At 27.0% G+C, this 12,627-nt stretch overlaps 1 protein-coding gene across 4 annotated transcripts in view; it reads right to left on the reverse strand.

Moving 5' to 3' along the window:
* The window catches only part of LOC121130481 (protein turtle), a 263,769-nt gene that overhangs the window by 221,060 nt on the left and 30,082 nt on the right, over positions 1-12,627 (reverse strand). For 2 of the 4 annotated variants that reach the window (XM_071893657.1, XM_071893655.1), the window contains exon 1: positions 9,130-9,401. The exons of the other annotated variants lie outside the window; for them this stretch is intronic. The gene's annotated coding sequence lies outside the window, so the exon portion shown is untranslated. Of the gene's footprint in view, positions 1-9,129; positions 9,402-12,627 lie in introns of those variants that run through there. 4 annotated transcript variants of the gene reach the window in all.

Raw genomic sequence — 12,627 nt, forward strand, 5'->3', positions numbered from 1 at the left:
AATTTAAAAGAGCATTCTTTGGAAATAAGTTAAATACTTCTTAATGAGGCAAGGCAAAATGAGATGTTATGCCCAATTCTTAGTTCTTTATCATAAGACATTTTATAAGTTAAATACAAAATATATAACTATTATGTATTTTAAAAAAAAAACACCAAAAACTTTAAATGGGCGAATAATTTTGCTCTTAACTCTACATATCAAAAATGCTTACGATCTACAATTCTATATATATTTTTTAAGACAGTATATTTCTATACAGAATGAATGGAAGGGGGGGGGGATGTATCCTTCTTTTTATATTATTAAATTATGAAAAATTACTTCATATATGAGTACACTGGGTGTTAGATGTGGCTAAGGGAAGACTAATAATAGACGTAATAAAGAGAAAAGGGAATCTCTCACTTTTTTTCCCTTTTTTTTTCAAGAGGCTATTAGGGGAGCATTAAGTTCTTTACATAAATATATATTCTGAAAACGAAAAGTAATATGAAAATTTATAGAAAAGAAAATTGGTAAAAGTTTTTTTTTAATATTATTTGTAGAAAGATTCTACAGACATACATATACAAAGAAGGAAGTAATAGAAAGAGCTGTCATATGTATTTAAGCATATATATATATATATTATAGAGTCACTGATTTGAAATTATTCACTATAATGTATGGACGTAGTGTTAGTGTTGGGGTCGGTCTGCAAATCTTAGACCGGTCTACAAGAGTTATGGTTTTAAGAGGAACGAACTAATTAGGTACTTTTTAGAAGTTTTGTATGTAGGGGCATCAAAGAAATATTTGTCTGAATTGGTCTCATTCAAAATTGAGTTTAGACCGATTATATATACAGTGGGGTACCAAAACTACTACTAGCAATCGATTTATCCCTGTTTCTTTATTACTTTAAAGTTTCATTACATAATGTAACGGCAGTTGAAACAAAAGTAATATAATTCCATAGTTTGGAAGAGTTAGAATCTACCTCCTGATTTTGGTTCTATTTTCTGGTTTTTTTTTTATGGAAAGGTTGCGTTATACAATGCAAAAAGTAAATAATAAGAATAAGGAAGAAAATCGGTGATTCATGACTGAGCGAAAAGAATCGATCCACAATTTGAAAAAGATTAATTTTGCTCTGTGGTATGAAAAATTTTCTAAAATAATTTTTCAGACCGAACCCATAAACAGAATATTCGGTCCTAGATCAAGTATTAACTCTAATACATACATATATGTATATGAGTATTATTCTAAATCCCAATCAGAGAAGCAGTAAACTTTTTCCCCTCTTCCCTCCAACGTTTTCAACTTCTTCTTTGATGTAAAAATATAAACTTTCTGATTGAAAATTTTTGTGTATAATGTACGCATGGTGGAAATCAGAATACTCCCAATTCGATTTAATTTGATTTTTGCAGTTTTTTCCCCCCCCAAAAAAAATAATTTTCTTTGAATAGCTATGAATTTTTAAAATTTTTCTCAGAAAAATTTAATATTTGAAATTTAAAAAACAACTTCTTTTTTTTGAACAGGTGTTGATTTTTTTTGAATTTTTTACACATAAGTTTAATTTTTACAATTTAACGTTTTGATTTTTTTTCAAAAAACTTAATTTTCATGGGAACAGCTCTGGATTTGGGAAAAAAAAAATTCAAAAATTTAAATTTCAACCATTATTTACAAAAATTAAATTGCTTGAGAATAGCTATTGACTTTTGAAGATTTTTTTATAAAAATTAAATTTTTTTGTGAATCTTTGAAATTTTCCTTTTGATTTTTTTTTTTTGAAATTTCCAAAATTTCCAAAAAAAAAAAAAAAAAAATCAAATTTAAAAAAACTTAATAAGAATAATTTCAAATATTTTACCCAAAATATTTTATTTTTGGATTTTTCTTTAAAAAAAACAAGTTCCTCATCAAGGCATGTGCCAGATTCAGGTACTGTTTGGAGGCTGTTCATGTAAGACTATAGGATTTGTGAGTTACTAAATTAATTTCGCCATTTTTTTGGAAGTTACATTATCCTTAATTTTTCCAAATTTTAAATCCCCCTCCCCCCAGTATATGAATAACAATCTCGCTTATACACCACCCTGTCACAAATACCGACACTGTCCATCATGATTACTTCTTCATAATTGACATACAAATTCTAGGAACTGCAGTTCCAAAGAATTACTAAAAAAGTAACAGAACGTTTTCACTAACGTCTTAAAAAATGGAGTATCTTTCAATTATGATGCAATTTAAGGGTCATATTTTTACTACAACATAAAAATAAACAAATTTCCAATTAATCTTTATCAAATAATGTCTTTAAGAATAAAACAAGATACACCACCTGGATTAAGTCATACCAATGATGTCAATGATAAACCCTGATAGTTTATTTTAATCAAATATATACTAAAAATCAATAAAAGTAAGATATTAAATAAAAATATATTTTTTTCTTTCTTATAGTTAATTTATTGTCTACACAATGTAAATAATAATGTATAACGATGTAATAACATTTTTTTTAATATATGCATACTAGGGTTGGATATATAATAAAACTAACATTAGAGAGATTGATTTTTTATAGACAGTAAGCTATAAGTCCGTTCGATGGTGGTCCTATTTTGATATTGAATAGTTCACTATTTTGCTTAGTATTAATGAAACAATTGTTTATTATTAGGGGTGTATAGATGCATCGGCATTGTGCAAGAATGTTATTTTTTAAAGTATCAGAATCGACTCAATACTGCCCATTCCACCGATACATGTCCTTTCTTATTTCTATACATTTTTACGCAAATAAAAAAATAAAATTTTATTTTATAAAAAAAAAACAAATTCAAATGGACAACCAATCGAAGGAAGTGAAGTTCATAGTATAGACTAAGTTAAGTATAAGACCTGGTTCTCCTACCTAAAGGGTCCCCAGATAAAATTATTTTACTTCAATTATTATTTTAAAATATAACAAGTGCAATAATAATTGACATGCATAACAAAATTTCTATCCATTTATTGTAAATGAATCAATCAGAGATAAATGTACTCATGAGCACGGAGAGAACTCTAATTCTTTAAATTAGTTTAATTTGAACTAATTTGAATAATTCAATAATAAACAAAGGTTGAGTAATTAAAATTAATTCCTATTTCGATATATTAAAGCATGAACAATTAGTTGCAAATAAAGAATTAAAACTTGAGCTCTCTAGTTTACATACGAGTCGAGAAAATGACACTTAAACGTGTTCGAAAATTTTCATTCGTACGTTCCAAGCAGTTGGGAGTTTCCGTCTATTTATAACTATTGATATAATTTACATTTTTCCTTTTTCTATTAATCACCATTTTCCGTATGCACTTTTTGGTTAAAAACATATTTAATATTATAATTTTTTTCACATTTTTCCTCAAGTATGATGATTAAATTCTTGAGAATGATTTTTTCGTCGTCAAGTTGTTGATGTAGCTTTTCAAAGATGTTTCATCAACCTCTTATTGATGAAAATTGATATTCTAGATGAACTTAACCTTTTAGAGCTAAATACTCTTTTATATATTAAGCCCTAATATTTGCATTTCAAGTAAGCTTCTTTTTTTTGCGTAAAAACATTTCAAAAACATCGTATTTTTTGTTTTTTTTACTCAAAACACTAAAAATGGTTGTTTTTTCAAGTTTTAATTGAATTTTCTCAGAATTGTATATTAGCACGTTAATTTTAAAAACACAGTTGATATTATTATATAATTTTCCGAAAGTAATACGTATTTTATTGGGAATTATTAATATTTTTGATATGAAAATTCTCTAAACCCAAATTTGACACTAAAAAACTAATAACAGATTCATGAATAGTTTGTTAAGTACTTCTAGAGATGCTAAGGAATTAAAAAGATTTTTTTGTGATTCTCAATAGTTGACTTTTTACAACTATATATTTCATATATTTGAAATAATTACAAGTCATAATTCCTTTTATTTTCTTATACATGTTAGAAGAAATGTCAACGTTCCTCAGTGGAGAAAATATATGTACTCTTGAAATCAATATGCGTATTGTGATTCAGAGTCACTAATAGAGAAGTCAATATACATTACGCATATTATCTTGAAGGACAATTCCTTTATTAGATGGAGAAATTTTAAAACTATTCTGCTTACTTATACCTAATCAGTGCAACTCCATCAGACCAATTAAATAAGCATAAAAAAGATAATACAAGAAAAACTAAAAAATGTATCGTCTAAAATCTTTTTTCAAATTTAGCACAATATAGAAGGGGCTGTATGGCCATTTTGACCCTTTTTGCAATTTAAAGATGCAATAAGTTCATTAAAACAGTAATTATGTAATTTATTGTGTATTTGATTTCTATTTAAACGATTTTTTTTTTGCGAAATTGTCCATAAATATTATCATTTAACAATTACGGTATGAAAATTTAATTGAACTATACATATTTTTTTAGAGATTTGATAAATCACAACCTTAGTTTTTCTTAAATAATATTTATGAAATTTTAATTGTTCTATGTTCATAAAAAAAAAAAAAAGGTTTCAAGTATCACATCGCATTTTTGAGCAATGTGCTAAAGTGTGCAAAATTTCTATAAAGTCTGTACCTCACTTTAAGGCAAGAAATGAAACTTACTTATTATTACATTAAGTGTTTGTTAAGCTTTTTATCTAAATATTTATAAATTATGGCTATTAAGCATTATTAATATAAGAAACTTGAAAGTTAATTCATCGTTATATGTTTACTTCACAAATTTCAAACGTTTTCTATGGCTTATTCAATCACAATTCTCAAACTTCTCTAAAGTCAAAATTATTTACTACATATTACTATAAATTAAATCCATATTTAGAGTATCTAAACTCAAATGACTCCCTAGAACTTATAAAGGCTAAAAAGTTGTTTGTTGGAGTCGGATTCGGGTATTTTAAGTACAGACTTTCAAAAACATCGTAGCCCACTGGTTGTTTTTTCTTTAAGGCCGGTTGAAGGGCATTATTGAGGGGAAATGGCTTCTTAATAAAATATGCGTGTTATGTTCTTAATAACGATACGTAAACGTTCTTAAGAGGTAAGAACATAATTGTTTCATTAATTAGAAATGATTACGCAAAAAAAATAATTATAGAAATACAAAATGTCTCAAAAATGTGTCAAAATTAAATTTAAGATTATGATATAAAATTACAAAAATGACAAGAGATATTTTTGCTCAAGTTATCAGACTTAAGACTCTAAGAAACAACAATCTAAAGATATTATACAAATTGAAAAAAAAAAAAAATTAATAAAGTCCTATGACGCAATATAAAAATGTAAAACTGAAAATCATTAATAAAGCGATTTGACATTTTTAAGGAGAAACACTTCATAATATGCAATTGTAAATATAAAATTAGTAAACTATCAACTCTTTGTTAGTGAACTGGGATTTGATATACCTCAAGATTCGTAAAAGTACTTCTATATCTTTTGAATCTATATTTTATCGGCAATACATTTCAGTTTGATTCTAAATCATTAAATCAATATTAATACATTTCCTTATTTATATTGATATTGCTGTGTTTCAAATTTATTCGTATATTTAGCAATATTTAATCAAGGACTCACTGTTTTCCTTAAAAGTAGCTACGTTTGACTTCTTGATTTTTTTAAATTTTTTTTTTTCATCAATGAGAGGACTGAGGCGTACTTAATAAAATGTAATACAATATTGAAGCCATTATTTTGTATAATACACTCAAACATGTTCAAATTGAGAGGAACTCATTTGATTTCTCAAAAATCGATAAAATTATCAATATTTCCTAGAAATTTGTATTTAAATTAAAAATTTAATATTTTTACAATAAGAGAAACAAGTTATATCATCTTGAACCCCCCCAAATTACTGTTGTTAATATTATACTAAAATAAGGATTTTTTTAACTCAATGTCTGACATTCATGAAAGCATTTTTAGCCTTTTAATTGATATTTACGGGTTCAAAATGGTTGGGATAGCTTAAACAATTATACAATATTTAAACATCGTTATTATTAAAATCGTTTAACTGTATATCATGTAAAAATATACTCATACTATATATATATGTATTTTTTTTTTTTTTCAGTGCACTAACTGTGCTTTAATCCTTTTTTTTTTAACTGGGATTATAGGCACCCCAATTTTTTATAAAATTGCTTTATATCAGTTAAAATAAATATTATTGCTGGACCCATCATTCATATTCTCGTGTAACAAATTTCCGAATAAATGCAAAAATGCATTTTCTTGGAACTATTTTCAAATTTTAATCAAGTTTTGGTGAATTTGATTAATTTGTTCCCTTTTAAGTCATTCTTTTGCTCTGTCTATTTTCTTCTTCTTCTTCTTCTTTTCAATTTAAGATATACGCATTGCTACAAATGTAATATCAGCTATTACCCCATACATCACACTCAGTTTCATCAAAGTTAATGATAACATTTTTAGAACCAAAGGTTTGTTAAAGGTAATTTATATTTCATCCAAGTTTTTATCAAACATGACATTATAATATTTCAAATTTAATTGTCAAAAATTATATCTTGTTAATGTCCAATTGTAATGTTGTTATGATTAATCAGCGTAATTTTAAGACTATGTCATCTGCGTGTCAAGAAATTAAGTTCGCTGAATATGTGGTTTAATCCAAGGTCCTTAACTACGATAAAAAAAGGATGTTTACTAATGGAGGGTTATATTAGACCAAAATGTAAATATCTCACTTTTGATCTGTATGTTAGAAAGGTTCAGCTTCATCAAATAAAGTGTTATCAAATGAAGAAAATTATTCATATTTTGATAAACATAAGCAGGAAAATTATGTCTGTTACTTTTAAATTTATAAAATAATTGTCTATTTCTAAAAAAAAAGGCTCAAAAATCTTTGATTTTTAAAAAATAATGCAGTATATTTGTTCGTGGAAAAGAACATGGCTTATGATTTCAAAAAGTTAGAAAATTCTGAACACACATTAATCTAGTGGCCGTTTTAGAGTAAAATAAATAAAGATCTGATACTAGTCAGCATTGTTTTAATTTTGTTCATAAGTCTATTTATTTTAGAAAATTAATTATGGAAACTGTACATCGCTGCCTTATAATAAAAATGTCCTATGTGGCTAGTGGTCGTCATTTCAAAAATGTTCAAGAAAGGCAAAATAATACATAAAGCTCTTTAAAACTTATCTTATAACATGTAAATAAAAGATTTCCTAGATAATAGGAGATTATTAATTTGATAAAAAAACAAAATTATAAGAGTATTAACAAATTATTTTTTCATAGTGCTTAGGATAAGCACAATATGAAGATAGCACCATTTCAAGGGATATTCTTTCCTTCGAAGTAAAATCTTTCTATATTTTAAAAATGATAGAAAAAATAAATTAATATGAAAATTCGTAAAAAAATGAACAATTTTTTTTGCTCCATTAACATTTCTCCATAAAAGTAACAATATCAATATTAATATAAATTCCCCGAATAACAGCAACTTTGATCACTTTACAACGCACAGACATTCCAAAAATATCTACATTATAGAAAATTCACAAATATGCGCGCATTCTAAAAAAGTATTTAAAAAAATGTATTCCGGTTATAAAATTATTTACTGCACTGTGTAGTATAACTTTAGAGCATATTTACAAAGATAGACTCAATGATTTCCAGAGGTGGGGGAATTGGATTTGAAATGGCTATAGGAACTTTTTACATATCTTCATAATGATTTTATCGTTAAATATTGTTAAAAAAATCTTACATTCACTTTTATTACAAAATTATGAATTATGTAATGAGATAAATATCCCTAAAAATCAACTATGGCACTTAGTATTATTATTATATATTTATCTAAATATGAGTTTTAAATATAAGAAAAACATCTTTTTAAAAATAACCAAAGTACCATTTTCCTCCAAATTTGACTTTTTTAGGTAAAAGTTCTCAAACTGGGCTCAGTATTTACTCTTATTATGAGAGAAAAGTGCCTAAAATTCAAGTATGAGCTTAAGTTAATAAACATTGATGTAGCTATTTAAATAAGTCAATTTTTGATGCATTTCAAATAATAGCAACTATTTCATGTGAATCAAAGTCTTGCTCATTTATGAATTTGACTTTTCTCTAAAATGAGTTCTCTGTTTCAGGGTTCCTCACATTATTTTGTCGTTATGACGTATCTAATATTAAAAACTCTTAAATATTGTAAAGAGACTACAGAGGCAATCATCCTTCTATAAGTTTGGAACAAGTTGTGAATTTATATCTTAAAAATAAAAATGCCCTCTCTGATCATTTCAAAATTGTTAGGATAGAAAAAATAATTTTTCTGGTTATTTGAAATTGTTGTTACATTTACTAAATAAAAGGTTTGATAAGGATGATCAATCTTGATTGATAAACGTGACATTAATAAGAGTATTAAAAAAATAAGTTCTCTTATAGATAATCTTTAAAAAAAGGCTGAACATGAATGCAGAAGTACCGATAACTACATTTTGGACATTTGACCAGACATTTTTATACTCAAACCGAAATATATGGGCATTAGCAAATCAATTTTAATAATTTGAAAGGCATATAAAATTTAAAAATCTGCAATGCAAGAATATTTCATAAGTAAAGAATTGTTTCTAGTTAACTTAAAAAATATATATTTCCTGAAGCCCATTAGATCAAACAAAAAATTAAATTAGTAGCAACAATTTTGTTAAGCTTGAGGGTTTATTTTTAGGGAGTTTTGTCAACTAAATACAAAATCCAGATAACAGCAACAATTTTATTGAAATCGATGTGCTATTTTGAAATTTTAATGCAACATATTTTATACAGTTTACTATGTGTAAAATAAATGCACAAAATTACCTTTAGACATAATTTATTAAATTACTTTATTTGTTATGACAAATAAAATAAAATATTTATATCCATATATTTTTATAAGGATTCAGAATCAATTGAATTTATATTGAATTTTTGACAAAGTACAATGTTTATTTATAATTTATGCATGTAACTATCAGCTAGTAATTTTTTTTTTAAATATCCTAAAATATATGTCAAAATTACTTACATTTAAAATATATATTTGAAAAAAAGATTGACCCACAATCTGTATAGATGAAACACTGTATCCAAAAATGGATAATTTATTTATTTTTCCGTCACTCAAAAACAACAACTACAAACTATTTGAGAAGAAGAAAAGAGAAAATCATGGAACTATACTTCCATATAATTATGACACAATCACTTCACAAATTTGTATTTAATATATTTTTCTGTTAAGCATGAAAAAAGAGGGAGACTCTCCGTCCTTTGACTTAAGCATACGACGCTGAACTGAAGAAGAAGAAAAAAAAGAAAAGAAATAGCAATGTGAAAGAGGGGGGAATGCTTTCGAAAACGCTGTGTTTTAACCCGGAGAGGAAGAATAATATATTTTTTAAGAAATACCCGCACGCAATGTTTGTATTTACTGAATATAATATGTGTTTGTATATTGTAAAGGAACTCTGTCGATTTGAATTGGATTTGTGAGCTTGAGTTAATATTTTTGTTTTAAAAAGTGTGTTTTTGTCCAATTGTTTGTTAATTTATTGAAAATTCCCTGATTTGTTTTCTTTTTGGCGAATTATTTATTCCTTTCTTCTCCTTCCTTCTCTTTTCCCTTCTTATAAAAAAGAAAAGAAGAATTGTTCGTCAAACTCCCAATTTTTAATTGTATTTCATATTTTTAAGAACAGTAGGTCGATTTTTATAGAGCAACAGAGTAAAGTAGAATTATGCCGATTTGTTTTTGGGACTCTTGCCAATTGTCCGTATCATTGTTCGTGGAATTTGTGAATATGATTTCGCAGTTCTACTTTCCCTCTTTGCCCGATACTCCCTCAAAATTTGAGCTCCCTTTTGACGGAAGTGTAGATTTTTCTAACTAGCTATTTCTACTAGCTTAGACATGTAATATCTAATGAATATTTAATTTATTTTAAATTTTGTTTTCTAAGGAGGATTATAATGATTTAGATAAAACCTTATTTATATATTTTTCAGATATTAAGTACTGTTAATGTTAATATTCGTAGTTATATTCATAAAAGGCGCAACTCACATTTTGAACGTAGTATAATGACATTTTTTAATTCTATTTAATAATGGACTTCTTTTTTATATTATACAATACATTAGAAGAAAGACAAGGGTATAGATATGTATATGTACAAATTTTGAGACTTTTAAATTCATTTTTTATTCTAAAAATATCATTTATCAAATTTCTTCTTGTTTGGACTACAATTAAAAGAACTTTTTCTATAAATTTTTAGTGATATCATTTTGCATGTTGATACATAATTGTTAAGTAATAGTCGGAGACTATATCTGCAAATTTTGAGACTTATAGATTTATTTTTTATTTAAAAACTATCATTCCAAAGAACGACCTGTTCAAATTTAGAAAAAATATAAAACTTTCGGTCGTAATGGGTTAAAATTCAACGACAATCGATGCCTAAGGCAATTTTCGTAAAGTTATACTTTGCCAATTACTCTAACGAAAAACGATTTTATTTATAATATTAAGCATGACTTCTTTTTTTTTAAGCGAATAATTGAAATTTTTTATATAGTTTTCATACGAGTGATAAGGATATAAAAAAATCAAATACATTTTTCGTCTTTTTCAGAGGAAAAAGCTCTTTATAATTCGAAAAAGTCTTTCCCAATTACTTAATATGTAGTAGACTTTGAATTCTCATTCATTGATTTGTAAATGCTAAGCATTTAATCCCTAATGATTGTTTTTTGTAGTTAGTAATCTGAAAAATATTTATTTTATTTTGCTAAGTTGTTATAATTAAAGCTCTATAAAATATAAGATTAACTCTCGTAATATTTTTTTCGTTTTGGTAATTTGAAGAGTGTTTTTTATTCTCCAAAGATGTTATTATTAATCTTCAATTCTTGATAAGAGAACATGTATTTGTCCAATCATCAAGATGAGAGGATAAATTGGTGTTGTTGTTTTTTTTTGCAGCGAGAAACTAGAAATTTATGTACACATTATCCACAACTGTGATAAGATTTACATTTTAAACACGAATGTGTGAACAAAAATAAAAGATAATCTACTAGTCAGGGCCTCAAAATCAGGGATTGTGTAATGACTACGTATAGGAACCTTCCTAGAACTCTGAAGGTAGAGGGCATCATCAGCAAATTAGACAAAACTATTTATTCATGTAGATACATAAATAAACTGTTAAAGAACTCGACGTTTTGGCAAATCTCTCTGACAATGATTGTTAACTCTGACTTTTAAATATTTGAATTTTACCGTGTGTGACGACAAATCTTTACACTTTCAATACAGAAGTATATCAAGATGTATTTCAGTAACCAGTTGTACTAGGGTATGTCAATTAAATAAAAATAATTAATATGATGTCTTAGTTACCCTAATCATCGATGTTGCAATGATGGCTTCCAGGTGAAGTCCAATGTTTTGGCATCTGGTGTGTAGGGGGTACATTTTTTTTGGGTTGAAAAGCAAGTTGTCCTCCAACCACTTCTGGGTCCTTTGGACCTGTGTGTAGGAGCACCATCGTGCTGGAACAGCACGTTCATGTCTGAGTTCATGGGGAGATTCCGAACTGTTTTTCAATCTCCGTTGGTTTCTTGCCATCGTTCAAAAATGCACATACTGAAATTAGTGAGTCACGTTCAGATGGCATTTCATCTGCTTCTCAGACAGTATTTGACAGGAATAATTTTACTACATTCACAAAAAAAACCTTGATTTATCCAACAAATACGAGATATAAAGATTTTTACACCGTACCTGGAAGTTATCCAACAGGTGTTACCGGACAGAAAATGTAGCAGAATAATCCTTGTTTAGGTGTGTGCCTCATTTCAATGAGGTAAGTATAATTAGACCAATATTATATATGGTGGTGAAGGTGGGGAAAACCCAAAACCGATGAAAAAATATTTTTTCGACGTTTGATTTTGTTCTTCTATTTTATTATGTACACAAGTCAAATATGTTTAGTGATTATATTTGACTAAATCAAACTTTAGTTTTTGTTATCATAAAGAATAAAGATATGCCTCTTAGTGTTCGGGCTCATGATTGACAGAGAGTCACATTGAGGAGCAAAACTTATCGTAGCTAATCTAATGAACTTATCAACAACAGCAGACTTATTCTACTAAATTTCTGCCAGATCTTTGTCTATTTAGTTTCTACCACAAGTGATTATACCAAGGGCTCTTGATGGACATGGAGTAATATTAAAGAGTAATAACAGAGTATTTCTTGCCTATGTGCTTGCTATAAACCGAATTGATTTTTTGTTTATTTGGATAATACCATAGGTGCTCGCAGCTAATTTAATTAATTGCCATGACAACTAAGCTGAGCTACTTGTAGTAAGTAATCTAATGCAACCTCATACCAGTTAATCTGCAATCTTCCCAAACTATCTTCAAATTTTTAAAGTAACCATGTCAGTTTTCGGGGTTTTTTTTCACATACCGGCAAATCATATGATCTACAACTCTAGATATA

This window comes from Lepeophtheirus salmonis, chromosome Z, assembly GCF_016086655.4.
Source record: "Lepeophtheirus salmonis chromosome Z, UVic_Lsal_1.4, whole genome shotgun sequence".
Classification (NCBI taxonomy): domain Eukaryota; kingdom Metazoa; phylum Arthropoda; class Copepoda; order Siphonostomatoida; family Caligidae; genus Lepeophtheirus; species Lepeophtheirus salmonis.